This window comes from Vigna unguiculata, chromosome 10, assembly GCF_037176805.1.
Source record: "Vigna unguiculata cultivar grain cowpea cultivar isolate G323 ecotype 2 chromosome 10, ASM3717680v1, whole genome shotgun sequence".
Taxonomy (NCBI): Eukaryota; Viridiplantae; Streptophyta; class Magnoliopsida; order Fabales; family Fabaceae; genus Vigna; species Vigna unguiculata.
Genome location: NC_140801.1, coordinates 43919089 through 43934868, shown reverse-complemented (window position 1 = coordinate 43934868; position 15780 = coordinate 43919089). Strand labels below are relative to the sequence as shown.

Genomic DNA, 15780 nt, shown 5'->3' with positions numbered 1-15780 from the left:
AGTGGAGATTCAATTGAGCATATTAAGTAACCTATTACCATGGTTTTATAGTATAGACAAACATAATATATACTTGGGAAAACGATAGAATGACATCCCATTTTGACCACTTTCATTACCACCTTATGTGGCAACAGAATTTACATTTAAATTTTTTTTTTGTTAACTGAAAAATTAAATTGGCAGAAGGGAACGTGGTTCTCCGCAGACGCGCGTGTGCTCACTGCCTTCTCCAAATTTCCCCAACACCACCAGACCGCGCATTTGTTTTTTCTTTTTTCAAAACTCCTCACACTCCTCTGCGCTCCTTCTTCTTCCCGCACACACACAGACCCGCACCACACACACCTCTTCTCCACGTTTCCCCACCGCTCTCCACCGCTTCTCCACTCTCCCCAAAACCCCTCCCAGCGAGAAACCCTAACCCTCTCCCTCTCCCGCTCCCGCTCCGTCTCACACCAGCGGAACCATTTTGCTTTTTTGAAAACGACTGTCCTGTACCGCTACACCGCTCGATTTCCCTTCCCCGCACAACACAGACACGAAACCGGCATCCAAGTGAACCCCAAACATTGCTGGAGGTTTTTGGAATTTATCGTGCAACCCAGTGAAATCTAAGCTGTAACCCAGGAAAGACTTTTTGGACAAATTACGTGTAGGAATTTTTTAACCAAATAATAATCCCTGGGCATTGGTGGACCCCAGTTTGTTTCCCCCTTGGATGGCACACAATATTTTATTTCTTATACTCAGTGCATTTGTTATAAGTGAACCCCAAACATTGCTGGAGCTTTTTGGAATTTATCGTGCAACCCAGTGAAATCTAAGCTGTAACCCAGGAAAGACTTTTTGGACAAATTACGTGTAGGAATTTTTTAACCAAATAATAATCCCTGGGCATTGGTGGACCCCAGTTTGTTTCCCCCTTGGATGGCACACAATATTTTATTTCTTATACTCAGTGCATTTGTTATAAGTGAATCCCAAACATTGCTGGAGCTTTTTGGAATTTATCGTGCAACCCAGTGAAATCTAAGCTGTAACCCAGGATTGACTTTTTGGACAAACACATTGTAACAGATTAATATAGTTTCAGTGGAGCAGCATTTGTCACACAATTGTATACTGAAATTAACACAAACAAATGAATTTGTCATTAAGTACCACCCTGTCATTACCAACAACAAAAAATATAATTTTGTAAACAACATTCTTCATATATTAGGTCATAAAAAACTTGTAATTCAAAACATTGGACACAATAATAATTCCAAACTATTTCTTCAAAAAGTCTTTCCTGGGTTACAGCTTAGATTTCACTGGGTTGCACGATAAATTCCAAAAAGCTCCAGCAATGTTTGGGGTTCACTTATAACAAATGCACTGAGTATAAGAAATAAAATATTGTGTGCCATCCAAGGGGGAAACAAACTGAGGTCCACCAATGCCCAGGGATTATTATTTGGTTAAAAAATTCCTATACGTAATTTGTCCAAAAAGTCTTTCCTGGGTTACAGCTTAGATTTCACTGGGTTACACGATAAATTCCAAAAACCTCCAGCAATGTTTGGGGTTCACTTGGATGCCGGTTTCGTGTATGTGTTGTGCGGGGAAGGGAAATCGAGCGGTGTAGCGGTACAGGACAGTCGTTTTCAAAAAAGCAAAATGGTTCCGCTGGTGTGAGACGGAGCAGGAGCGGGAGAGGGAGAGGGTTAGGGTTTCTCACTGGGAGGGGTTTTGGGGAGAGTGGAGAAGCGGTGGAGAGCGGTGGGGAAACGTGGAGAAGAGGTGTGTGTGGTGCGGGTCTGTGTGTGTGCGGGAAGAAGAAGGAGCGCAGAGGAGTGTGAGGAGTTTTGAAAAAAGAAAAAACAAATGCGCGGTCTGGTGGTGTTGGGGAAATTTGGAGAAGGCAGTGAGCACACGCGCGTCTGCGGAGAACCACGTTCCCTTCTGCCAATTTAATTTTTCAGTTAACAAAAAAAAAATTTAAATGTAAATTCTGTTGCCACGTAAGGTGGTAATGAAAGTGGTCAAAATGGGGTGTCATTCTATCGTTTTCCTATATACTTGTTATGACTTTCATAATCTCACGTGAAATAAATTGAAGTTTATTACAAAAATGTTATTGCATTACTTATGACAGTTAACTACCATCATCATAGAATGTTTTATACTTTGTATTAGTGTACCTTACTCTTTTCGAGTTTTCTTTTATAACTTACGTATTTATATGAAAGAAAACATGTACACGCACAGACAGGTCAATACTAGTTTTATTGATAGACTTTATTTGCTTGATTTCAAGTTTTACATTATTGTATTTGACGTAGCTTTTCTAGGGATTTGAAGAAACGGATCAAAGAGTCTGGTCGTGCCAAAATTTGACACACAAAAATATAATTGTGAGTTCAATACAATATTACTATTTGTTACATCTCAATATAATATGACGATGCATGTAAGATAAAGTTTGTGTGATCCTTTTAAAGACATTTCCCCTCTTATTCCTATTCAGCTCTTGAGCTTCCACATCATTATTTAAAATATAAAATAGACTTCCTCTTTCAATGTGTCGATAAACAAGAAACATGTACTCTTTTCGGAGGAAAAAGTTATAAGGCTTTACGATATTTTTTTATGATGGATTTCTGTTAACAATTTTTGTAACAAGTAGGACCAAAGTAACACTGAAATATCATATGAAGTAAAAACCCAATGGATCAGTGGAATGGAATTGCGAACAAAATTTGAAATGATGGAGTTTGGTTTACAAGGAATTAAAAATGTAAAACATAACGAACCCACAAGTAATGGAATTCCTGACATTCAATGTGGATACTTAAAGAAAGGGAATGATGAAATGAGTAACATAATTGGTTTAGAATAGAGAGAGAGAGAGAGAGAGAGAGAAAATGAGCAGAGAAGGAGCATAAACAATTAGCAGAGAGGATTGCATACCAGACACGTGCCTCTCTCACTAAATGAATTCCTTTTAATACATGTTTTCCTTTCGTTCACGTGTGCTTCTCCTCAATGCCTTGTCATGCAGCTCCACTTCCACTAGGCCCCTTCCTTCCACTATCTTTTCTGTTATTTTCTTTTTTCTTGTAGCAATACCCTTCCCTTTAACCTCAACCTTGCCCTCAAGGTTGAATTGAGGATAAGTATTATGAAATTCCTCAAAGTCTTCCCAAGTACCTACATTGGCTTAAGTTGATTGCCACACCTGTTGTATATCAGCATCATTATGCTTTATAACTCTTTGCTGCAACACTTTCATAGGACTTAATATTGGTCCAAATTCATTGGTGGTCAAAGGTAATGGTATATATTGTTGGGAGTGAGTCCCTTCAAACTTTTTAAGTAAGGAGATGTGGAAAACAAGATGAATTCTGGCTGTATCAGGAAGCCTCAACTTATAAGCAACTGGACCTATTTTCTCCACCATTTCAAATGGTCCAAAGAAACGCATGCCTAATTTTTGATTATTTCTAAGAGCTACTGAATGTTGTTTGTGGGACTGCAATTTGACTAATGCGAGATCTCCAATGTGCAGTTGAAACTCTCTTCTCTTTTTATCGGCCTGGAGCTTTATATAGTTTTGAGCCTTCATCAAATTGGCTTTAAGCTGCAACAAAATTCCCAAAACCAGCTCCAAATGATATAAGTGATCATTCCATGTAGTATTGAAGACCAGAATATCATAAAAAAAAAAACCAACACAAATTTTCTTAAGTATTCCTTGAAGATCCCATTCATTAAATTCTGGAAAGAGGCAAAAGTATTAGTTAACCCAAATGGCATTACAAGCCATTCATAGTGTCATTGTCACTGTCACATCACTTTGTCACTGCCACGTGACACGATGATAGCTTGACATGTGACAATTTTTTTGATTTTTTGAAAAAAATTCAAAAGTAAATTCAAAAATAAATAAAAGAGTCAAAAAATCCAAGAATTGACACGTGACACTCTCTCTAACAGTGCCAACCCAAACTTAACAGAAAGGACAAACTTGAGACGTTTTAACAAAAAAGGGGACCAATTTGAGGCTTTTAAAAATTCGGGTATTGTTAAGACTTTGGCAAGTGTACCAAGTCGCGCAAGTAATAACCGGTAAGACCGGGATATCGTTTCCCAAGAGACTCGTATATACTAAATAATTGCGTAATTAGTGACTAATTTAAACTATGAATAAATACATAAGTTGGGTTTTTGTATGCAAGAAATTAAATATTTCATAAACAAGTAAAATTGAACTTGGATATTTGAAGACTCTAGAAAATGGTAAAGACTAGAAATGCAATGGATTGATATTGTTGGAGTTAGACTTCACCTACTTCACTCTCATGTAAATTAAACAAGAAAACTCTTCTCCATTAATTACTAATGTCAACCCACAAGTCTACTCAAACCCTAATCCTTTAGTTGAATGAGCCTAGGTTTCTTTATTTAGAGCCAATTCCTTGAGTCCCTAAATAAACAAACCCGCTTTACAAATTAGGGTTTAAGACAACTAATGGGTCAAGTTCCATTCCTAGATACAAGTTCCATTAGGTATCTTGTTCCAATTCTAGGTTTCAAGAGATATTTCCAATACCTAATGACCCAAATATCATGCAATGAATGGTTAAAACAAAGCAAGCTTTAAATACATAAACAAAGATACTAGCAATCAATGGAAAAAGCATATATATATTCAAACCATTCAAAAATACATGAAAGTTCAGTGGCTACATCTAACCCCAACAAAAATGGGTTTAACTCTCCATTGTCATGGAGAGTTCAAGCTTACAAAATGGAAGTAGAAGAGGGAAGAGTTACAAAGAGGAAGAAAGGGTAGTTCCCACTAGCCCTAGCAGACCTCCAAGCGCTTCAAAATGTGTTGCTCGAGCTCCAAAGTGTCCAAGATAAGTTTCCCTTCGCGAAAATAGAAGAAAAAGGGCCAACTTGCCACATCAGCGAGACTGGCGCCTGGCGGAAGCTTCTCATCGCCAGGCGCTAGCTGCAAAACAATAGCCAAAGTTTTCATCTACCGCCCGGTGGTGAGAAGCTTCCGCCAGGTGGTGAGCGGCAGTGGTGCCTGGCTGGCGCTTGTCTGGCACCCAGCGCTGGCGGCCTCTTGCGCCTGGCACTGGCTTTGTGTCGCCAGGCACTTCCTGTTGACATTTTTGCACTTCTCCTTGCTGTTTCGGGTTACTCATTTTTTGAGACTTTTGGAACAAAGCTTCCAATCTATAAATAGACACAAAAAATGGGGATTAGTGGTATATTTAGATCAATGTAACCCAAAATGTATTTATTTACAAAAGTAAGGTAAAATTGAGGATTAAGTAGGTTAAAAGCTTTGGAAGAGATGATTTTGCTAATAAAATATAGCTTGGATAATGGTAAAAATTAACATTATCAGGTACCAAGTTGAGATTTTGACTTCTCGCTCAACAAATGAACAGTGTGATAGTGCAATCAAAACAATACATTTAGCCATAACATTGTGAGTTTGAGGGGGATGTTAGCATACATAGGCCTATGTTTTATGCCCATTTATTTGTGGCTTATAGGGTTAGTTTTGTGTGCATATATAACACACCTCTTATAACATTTTATATATACTCACTAATATACAATCTCGTTCTTCATATATTTCTTTGTTTTCTACAATATCAACATACCTACAACTTGACATAAACTAGTTTAACCTACAAACTAAGTAAGTTAGGTTCTGTTTGACCATATTCAAACAAATTATATTTTTTTCAACTTAACCCAACTCTAACGAATGATTTAGATCGACTCATGGATTTGAACCATTTTGACACCTTTTAAGACAGGCAACTACGACAAGAAAATTTGTACAATGAAAAATTATAATGATATTCAAAAAGTAATGAAAATGGTGGAGTGCTTTTCAACATTTATTAATGCTAATCATCACTAGAATACAATTTTAAAATATATTATATTCAATTTAGTAACCGGTCAAAATGAATCATCAACTTTGTCGTAATATATAAATTAGTCTACTTCAATTTCTAATTAACATAAAGGTGAACTTAGAGTTTATGGTGAATTATTTTATATTTACATTAGTGTGTAGCTTGATTAGTTATTAGGAGATAGATAATTGCACTCTCTACAAGATCATAAAAATTTCATGCTATAAAGAAACAAAGGTAAACCAATAGGGGAAGATATATAAACTCAAAAATACAAAAATGCATTTTGTTGCATTCAAGTAAGGAAAATTTCTTATTTGTTCTTGATATGCAATGTCTTATCACATCCATTAACTACTACTCATTAGAGTTCATTCTTGACAATTCGATGAAAGGTAACCTATGTATGAACTCATCAATTGAAGGATTAAAATATAAAATAAACTATCTCTTTCCATGTATTGTGCCCATTGCAATAGTTTTGGATGTATTAAACCTGAAATCTTATTATGAGAAATGTAAATGATCACATGATTAGTCACACTATAAACAAATAAAGGTAAGTCAAATTGGCAATGAAGTTGTTAATGTAAACTAGAAAAGCAAAATGACCTAAATTTTTTGCACTCAATGAAGGATAAATTCTTACTTGTCTAAATATGCAAAAGATTGTTACTTCCCTTGACTTTGGCTCACTAGACTTCATTCTTGAAAATTGGATGAAAGATGAAATATATCTTGGCTCATCACTTGATGGATAAAAACTTCCTGGAAAGGCAAATCTAATAGGAATTTGAAACCAGAGAGTTTCTCAGTCACTTGTTGCATTGATGGCCTCAAGTTTGGTTTAGAGCACAAACATGATAATGCTACATTTACCACAATATATATATCTTGAGCATCTTTCCGAAGAGGAAGAGGAAGACGTGAATCCAAGACATCTTTCAATAACATATTTTGAGTGGTTGATTTTGATAAAGATGAGATTAGCTCTCCTGGATGTTTTCCCATTAATGTTTCCATAGTCACCACCCCAAAACTATAAACATCACATTTTTCTGTCACTCTTAATGTATAAGCAAGCTCTGTTGTTGACAAAGAAACAAACAAAGTTAACTCAACCTATCAAAATATATTATTACGCCATTTATAAAAAATATTGCAGTTTTTGTAACAGAAAATGACTTTCACCTGGGGCAATGTAGCCATAAGTCCCAACTACCAAGGTTTGATTTGAAGAATCAGGATCAAGGAGTCTAGCTGTGCCAAAGTCTGAGACACAAGCCTCTAATTGTGAGTTTAATAGAACATTACTACTTGTTACATCTCGATGAACAATTGGTGTGGTACAATCATGATGCATGTAAGATAAAGCTTGTGCCATCCCTTTAATCACATTTACCCTCTTACTCCAATTCAGCTCCTTAGCTTCCACCTCATTATTCAAAATATAAAATAAACTACCTCTTTCCATATATTGATAGATAAGAAACATGCATTGATTGTGGAGGCAAAATCCATGAAGCTTTACAATGTTTCTATGACGAATTTGTGTTAACATCTTCACCTCATTGCGAAAACTTCTGTCGAAAGATGGATTTTGAGATTCCATTCGATGGAGTTTTTTTAATGCCACAACGTTACCACTCGGCAATTGTGCTCTATAGACACTGCCATATCCGCCTGTCCCAATACAGTACTTGAGGTCAAAGTCTTCAGTTGCTTCAATGATATCCTCAAATGCAATTTTACCATCATAATTCCATATAGAAAACAAGTCTCCATTCTTTGTTGCTATTCCTTCACACTTTTTCTTAGGCTTACATCTTGAGAAATATAATATTGAAAGGAGTAATAAAAGAATGAAGAAAATGATAGGAAGAACAATTAACATGATCACAAGCTTACTTTTCCTAGTTTGAGGATTTGCTTGGTGGAGCAAGTCGCAGTATGTGAAATTAGGCATGTGGTGATCATTGATTAATGAGTCTTCCTGGAAATAACAGTAATCTGGTAGGTTTGATTTTGAGTCAAGGTCTTGTGAGAAATCAAAGGAATTGTATGAAAGGTTTATGTATGATAGACTAGCAAGTTCCTTGTGTACTTTTCCTGAGAAATTATTATAACTAAGATCCAATCGACTAAGTATGAAGCTTCTTCTAAAAAAAAATGGAATCTCCCCAACAAGAAAATTATGACTCAGAATAAGGTCAGTTATGCAACCAATTTGAGAGGTTATGCTTCCATTAAATAAGTTATGACTCAAATCAACTATTGTATCATACGGACATTTCATGGTTTTTAATGGGATTGAACCACATAACCGATTTGACGAGAGATATAAAGAGGACATTTTTTCCATTTGCAAAAGTCTTGGAGGTAATAAGCCTGAAATCTTATTATGAGAAAGTTGCAAAACTTCTAATTTGGTTAGATATCCTAATTCTTCGGGTATGTGGCCTTGTATTTGATTAGAATCAAGGTAGAGGTATACCAAACTCACCAACCTACCTAAAGTAGAAGGAATTGAACCGTTGATGGAATTATTTGAGAGATGTAAACTTTTTAAAACTTTTAAATTTCCAAATTCTTCTGGTATAGGACCAGTAATTTGGTTATATTGAAGGAAGAAAAGCTTCAAGTTCTCTAATTGACCCAAAGTATATGGAATTGAACCTGTGAGTAAATTACATGGGCAGGAAAGAGACATTCAGATTCTCCAATATTGTCAAGAAAGAAATGAGTAACGTTACGTGAGAATTATAATGTTACCTTCAAGTTTGTTTGAATCCAGATAAAGAGCTTCCAAGAACATGAGTTGACCAAAAGTAGACGGGACTGAACCCGTTAGCGAATTATTAGAGAGAATTAATTCCAGCAAATGTGTGGAATTAGCAAGTTGTAGTGGTATTGAACCTACAGTAGGTCAAAGCATGAAAGAGATGGCTCAAATTCTTCCATTTACACGATTTTATATGCATAATGCAATTGATATATATAGGTATAATGAATTGAAACTTTGAGTAAATTGAGATATACAATTTCTATAATTTTTTCAAATTCCTGAATTATATAGGCATCCTACCTTCAAGTTTGTTTGAATCAAGATAGAGAAATAGCAAATATGGCAATTGACCCAATGTAGATGGGATAAAACCTGCTAGAGAATTCCTAGAGAGAGATAACTCTCTTAATTGTGACAAGTTACCAAGTTGCGGTGGTATTGAACCTATTATTGGATCAGAAGAAGAAAGAGATAGTTAGATTCTGTTGTTGACAAGAAAGAGATGATTAAATTAGGTGAGAAATGTGAGAAATATAGTCGCATGTTACCTTGAAGTTTGTTTGCATCAAGAAAGAGAAATCGCAAATCGATCAATTGACCCAATGTAGATGGGATAAAACCTGCTAGAGAATTCCTAGAGAGAGATAACTCTTTTAATTGTGACAAGTTACCAAGTTGCGGTGGTATTGAACCTATTATTGGATCAGAAGAAGAAAGAGATAGTTACATTCTACAAGAAAGAGATGATTAAATTGGGTGAGAAATGTGAGAAATATAGTTGCATGTTACCTTGAAGTTTGTTTGATTCAAGATAAAGATATTGCAATTGTTTTAAGTTACCAAGTTCCGGTGGTATTGAACCTACAATTGGATGAGAGGAAGAAAAAGATGGTTACATCGCTTGTTAACAAGAAAGAGATAAGTAAATTAGGTGAGCAATATAATTGTATGGTACTTCCAATTTGTTTGAATCAAGAAAAAGAGTGTTCAAACTCTTCAGATGACCAAATGTAGATGGGATTGAACCTGCTAGAAAATTATTATGAAGAGATAGTGTCTGCAGTTGTGTCAAGTTACCAAGTTGAGGTGGTATTGAACCTGCAGTTAGATGAGATGAAGAAGAAAGGGGCAGTTAGATTCTCCAATTGAAAGAATTTGTAAGAATGTTTGTATGTTACCTTCAAGTTTGTTTGAATCAAGATAAAGAGTGTTCAAATTCTTCAAATGACCAAATGTAGATGGGATTGAACCTGTTAGAAAATTATTAGAAAGAGATAGTGTCTGCAATTGTGTCAAGTTGCCAAGTTGGGGTGGCATTGAACCTGCAGTTAGACGATAGGAAGAAAGAGATAGTTAGATTCACCATTGACAGAACTTGTAAGGGATAATGCAATCAATAGAATTGCAACAACTTACCTTGGAGATGATTGTCGGAGAGGTCAAGATAAGTAAGGTTTGTAAGTGAGCCTATTGCTGTGGGGATGCTTCCTCTAAGACCCATTCCAATTAGAAACAAAGCGACTAAATTGGGGAAGGCAGTGACGTTCAACTTCTGAATCCAAAGGAATTCTTTTGATGAAGGAATCTTCCCTCTGAAAATAACAGTAACAGTTCCAGCTTCATTGCAAGAGATATCATCCCAATCACAATGGTCTGAGATATTACGGTAATCATTCCACCAACCGGTGTTGAGCAAAGCCTGTCGTTCCTGATTGACGGAAGAAGGAGGGATGGTGGGAGATGCTAGCTCAGGCATCATACAGAAGGCCATAAGCACCAAACTGCAAACACACTTTCTCATAATTCATTCATTCATATTCAAATGTCTATTTCTTATTATAATGCAATCGGCATTTGGTTGGAATGCATATATATATATCAGTGCCCATTCCAAACATCCTTTCAAAATTCTTCTTAACCTTTTTCAAAGTCTAAAGACTCGGTTTTTCCACAAGAATTATGATAGAATTGGTCGAAGGGGGTCCATATTGTGGAAAGATAGAGAAAATGTGTGGTGTGCATTGCATGTGGAATCTCTATGAGAAAGAACAGTGTTGACTCAGACCTTTTGCCCCTTCCAGCAAGTTCGTTCCTTACCTTCATCAAAACGTTGCTCTTTCCACATCTTTTACTGTGGATTTTGATTTAACATCACCAGGCATGGGTAGAATGCACGTTGCTCGTAAATTTTGTTGATATTTTATTTTTGCTTCAAACTGAATGAAAAACAAAGTTATGTTAAATTCATTCATTTCTTATCGTTGTACTTGTGTTCACTTGTTTTAGAATTCAAATTATAGACATTCAAATTTCTTAATTCAGAAAAGTGAGTGTGGTTTGATTCCTTTAATCAATTAACTATGAATGAATTATAGACATATGTTTATGGTCTTTGATGGTATATGTAAAACATCCTGCACCCTACTCACCTCTTTCTTTCACTCCTCTTCCCAACAATGTATATGCTTTAAAAAGATAGCTTATAAAAATATTTTTAAAACGCAAAAAATTAAATGTATGCTAACATAATACTAATTTAGTTATATATTTAAAATATACTAATTTCAAATATTAATTTAGTCGATCATTAATTAAATGTTAATTAGTAAAGTAAACTATTAATTTCAAAGGTCAACTTATTATGTTTTGAAATAGAAAACCTCAAATGTATTAATACGTGATTTTCATTTAATCACATGTTTCATTTTTAATTTTTTAAAATATTACTACAATGAATCATTTATTTCAAAGTTCATTTTATGGTAAATGATATAGCAATTCATTAAACTATTGATTTAAATATCTGTCAAATTAATTTTTAATTTTAAGTACCATATAAATTTGATATGTCTAATTAAATTATAATATTTTTTTATTTTATTCAATGCTTAAAATATTTTTTTATTTTTATATAAGTATTTTTTTAATTTTTTTTTGTTAATAAGATTATATGACTTCTACTTTCGTTTTTTTCTTATTAACTCATCAATGAACATGCTTTTTAGGATATGGACATCAATGAATATGCTTTTAGGAGATAAAGTAAGTTCATCCATAAGTTAAGAAACTAAGTAGATCATTCTTTTCTTGCAAATGTTTTTAACAAATTTGTAAGAAAAATCTTATGTAATATGAGAATTTTTAGTAATGATAAAAGTAATAATATTAACCGAAAAAGAAACTATGTTGAACGTTGAGTTAGAAATAGAAATATAAAAGTAATAATATTAATCGAAAAATTGTTTTTTTGCAAATTTTTTTAACAAATTTACGATAAAAATCTTATTTAATATGAGAATTTTTAGTAATGATAAAAGTAATAATATTAACCGAAAAAATAAAATGATAAAGTGGTTAGATAAAAGTAAAATTTATTTTGAATATTCAAAATTTTTTAATAAATTTATATTATAAATAGTTATAATGAATTTTAACAAGATTAATTATAACTATTTATAATTTAAATTAATATTATATTACCTATTTTGAGTAATACAACTCAAAAATTAACAAAAATAAATTCAATATTTACTTATATAATTTAAAGTAAAACAAAAATGTAAAATGATCGGTGGCCTACCCGTCTCACAGAGTTATGTATAGGAATGGAAAGTAGAGATGTCAGAATGAGGTACCTGATCAGGCTCACTATAGGTTGATCACTTAGTAAGCTAACTCAATCTGACACTCACTTATTAGTGAGGCAAAGAAATTCGAACTCAGCTCGGTCCACCACAGGTTGGTGGGTTAAATGGTTGGCTTACTGGCATACTTAATTAAAACAAATACATCTTTTTCTTTCAACAAAAAAAAAAACTAAATTATAATTTTGATTAAAATTTAAATAAACTTTAATACAATCCAAAATAATGTTCAACTCTAAATACAAACCAAAATCACACAAATAGTAGATCTGTATTTGTCAACCTAATATGTTGGCTAAAAAAAAAACCCAACCCAACCTAAATACAAAAGACCCTTTATCTGCACGTGGGTTGGTAAGTCAACCCGACTCACCACGGATTCAACTCAGACTAGCCAGATTCTTGATGGATCAGGTAAAAAATTAATTTGTACTGAAATTTGTAAAATTCAACCCAACACAGCCCGAATCCGTAGTGAACCGAATTGATCCACGAGTTCTGACACACTTTGATAGCTCTAATGGAAAGTGGGTTAGTTTGACTTATTGTCTTAGTCTTTTGTCTCCAACTAGAAATATATACTTATCCATTCCAATTTTATGAATTTATATTTGAACATTATCTTATTAAATAATAAATTGATAATTGACATTATTATTATTATTATTATTATTATTATTATTATTATTATTTTGTTTACTTTTATTTTTTATTGATATTTTTATTATTGCTTTTAAGATAACTAAAGTTTGTATTTAATAAATTAGAAAATAAAAATATTTGTTTCTTATTTATAAAAATATTGTACGGTCAAAATCATTAAAAGTCGAAGAATACTTCGACACAATAAATTATTAACAGATGGAGTTACTTTAATTACAAAAAGTCAAATACAAATTTCAAGTTCAGTTTAATTAAAACAAACTAATTTAAATCATATAAAATTGTAAAAAAAATTGTGTCGTAGTTAATCTTTGTTTTATGGCTTGGATCACCTTTACATCATTAGTCTAATTTAATTGTTGTTCCTTCTTTATATGAAAATTTTCTTGATTAATCACTCATGTATATCACATTGAAAATAGAAAAAAGAAAAGAAAAGAAAAAAAAAAAAATATATATATATATATATATATATATGTTTATTTATTTATTTATTGTAAAACAACATAAACAATATTGTGATTAGGGATGTCAAAAAAATCCGTACCCGCGGATAAAACCCGCAACGGGTAGGAAATGGATATTAAAAATGGATACCCGCTACCCGCGGGTACGGGTATTTTTGATACCCGCATGTTAACGGAACGGGTACGAGTATCATAGTATCCGTACCCGTGGATATCCGTACCCGCTAAACTTTAATTCACAAAAGTACTCTCATATATATATATATATATATATATATATATATATATATATATATATATATATATATATATATATATATATATATATATATACATATATATATATATATACATATATATATATATATACATATATATATATATATATATATACATATATATATATATATATACATATATATATTAGTGAAAAACATTTTGGCCTAATTTTTTTTAAGTTGCACATCTAGTTTTCTGTCTTCATTCTTCAAACTTCAAGTATTATATGTTGTCTTCTTCCAAGTACACCCCTTGACATTCTTCACTTTTCTTTATTTGAAATTGGGCATATATATCAAATCCTATATAGACAATGACGTTTATGGTATGCTTGTTGTTTATGATGGAATCAAAATAAGAATACATGGTTTATCATCAACTAAGTTATAATAGTGATTATGTATCTAGAACATCTTTAACTGAAGCTTTGAATTTCAACAGCCTGCAAATCAAAGTCATTGATTATATTGTAAATACAGATGAAAAAAGTTGAACAAAAATACAATCCAGAAAGTTAAACAAAATTGAACATGAATCTAATACTATGTTAATAGTTAAACAGCAGGGTATCCGCCAAAAAGAAAAAGTCAAACAGGATTAATCTTCAGAAAAAATAACATTATGTAACAGTTTTCTGATATCAGTAGAGTTGGTTAAAAAAGGAGGTTGTTTATGTTCAGAAAATTCTAGTTATAGTTGCAGAATAATGATAGCATTTTTCTGTTTTACATAATTTTGTCTGTTTAAACTATTAATATAACACTTCATTTTAGCTATTTTTTGAGTAGTCTTAAGAGTACAGGATTAAAACAGGAGTTAAAAGTATACCAATGAAAGAAAAAATAACTAAAAGAACCGACTGAGTAATATAGCCTAGAGAAAATTAAGAGGTTAGGGGCATGCATCTTACCTTTTTGGTTGGACATACTAGGCAGTTTAAATCTGTCAGTGATTTCTAATATAAAAATCACCAAAAACTATCTCATTTAGTGCTTAAAAACAACTTGAGACTTCATAGTTGCAATTGTACTTTGTCAAAAACAATCTCAGTGACAAATATTTCCAAACAATATGAACGCCCGCATGTTGGTTCAAACTACACTAAATCTTGATCACCATTGAATATTCAAAATTGATAACCTAATTAGGACGAACATTTATATACATGTATAAAGTAGCCTCATTACTTTAATCAAAAAGTGTATTACTCTTATAAATGGAAAATTTATCATAGATAAAGGTAAAGGTATTTCTAAGGAATCCAGCAAAACAGTGAGTGGAACCAACACTCATGCTAAAACAACCACTCCCAAAATAAACTCAGCAGTTCTTTCTTAACAGAAAGGGGCAAACTTAGAAACTACACACAAAGGAAGCGAAAAAACGAAAAAAAAAAAAAATATATATATATATATATATATATATATATATATATATATATATATATATATATATATATATATATATATATATATATATATATATATTCAAATGAAAAGTTACATTTCAGAAATTAGATATAAAGGGGAGATGAAAAGAAAGAAAAATTAGATGGACAACTTACATTTAAAAGAATGTCCTTAACAGAAAGACTTAAAACATATGCATAGAACCGTTCTTAGTGAACAAAAACATGGGGACACAAGCAAAAGTGCTATATATGAAAAATGCAATAATATTTTTAGATAACAAGAGACCAAAATGCAATGAAATTGCAACATAATTTCAGAAACAAATACCTTCAAATGATGAGAAAGCATAAGAAACTCTGTCAGTACTTCTTACAACTTATGAATCATTTATCTGACAAAAAAATCCAGTAGCTACACTTAACATTCAAGAACTTTCTAATAATCTGCTGATAAACACATACAATCAGACTGGCTTTTCAGGAAAACGGTGTCTGGTGTCCTAGAACCACCGCCAAAATGTTAGCAATAATAGCAACAGAAAATAGCAGAGCTGTGCAAGAATTATTAAACAGGGGTCCATTTATAGCTGAAAAA

The 15780-nt window shown here is 32.8% G+C and overlaps 1 pseudogene across 1 annotated transcript; it reads right to left on the bottom strand.

Annotated features, from left to right (window-relative positions):
- Nucleotides 1-3208: 3208 nt before the first annotated feature.
- On the bottom strand, nt 3209-10537 carry LOC146883291 (uncharacterized; annotated as a pseudogene). The gene is made up of 7 exons (XR_014984948.1): nt 10138-10537; nt 9270-9413; nt 9094-9165; nt 7128-8612; nt 6613-7021; nt 5037-5235; nt 3209-3628 (listed from the first exon to the last, which is right to left on the bottom strand). The product of XR_014984948.1 is annotated as an uncharacterized LOC146883291 (transcript).
- Between the last annotated feature and the right edge of the window lie 5243 nt (nt 10538-15780).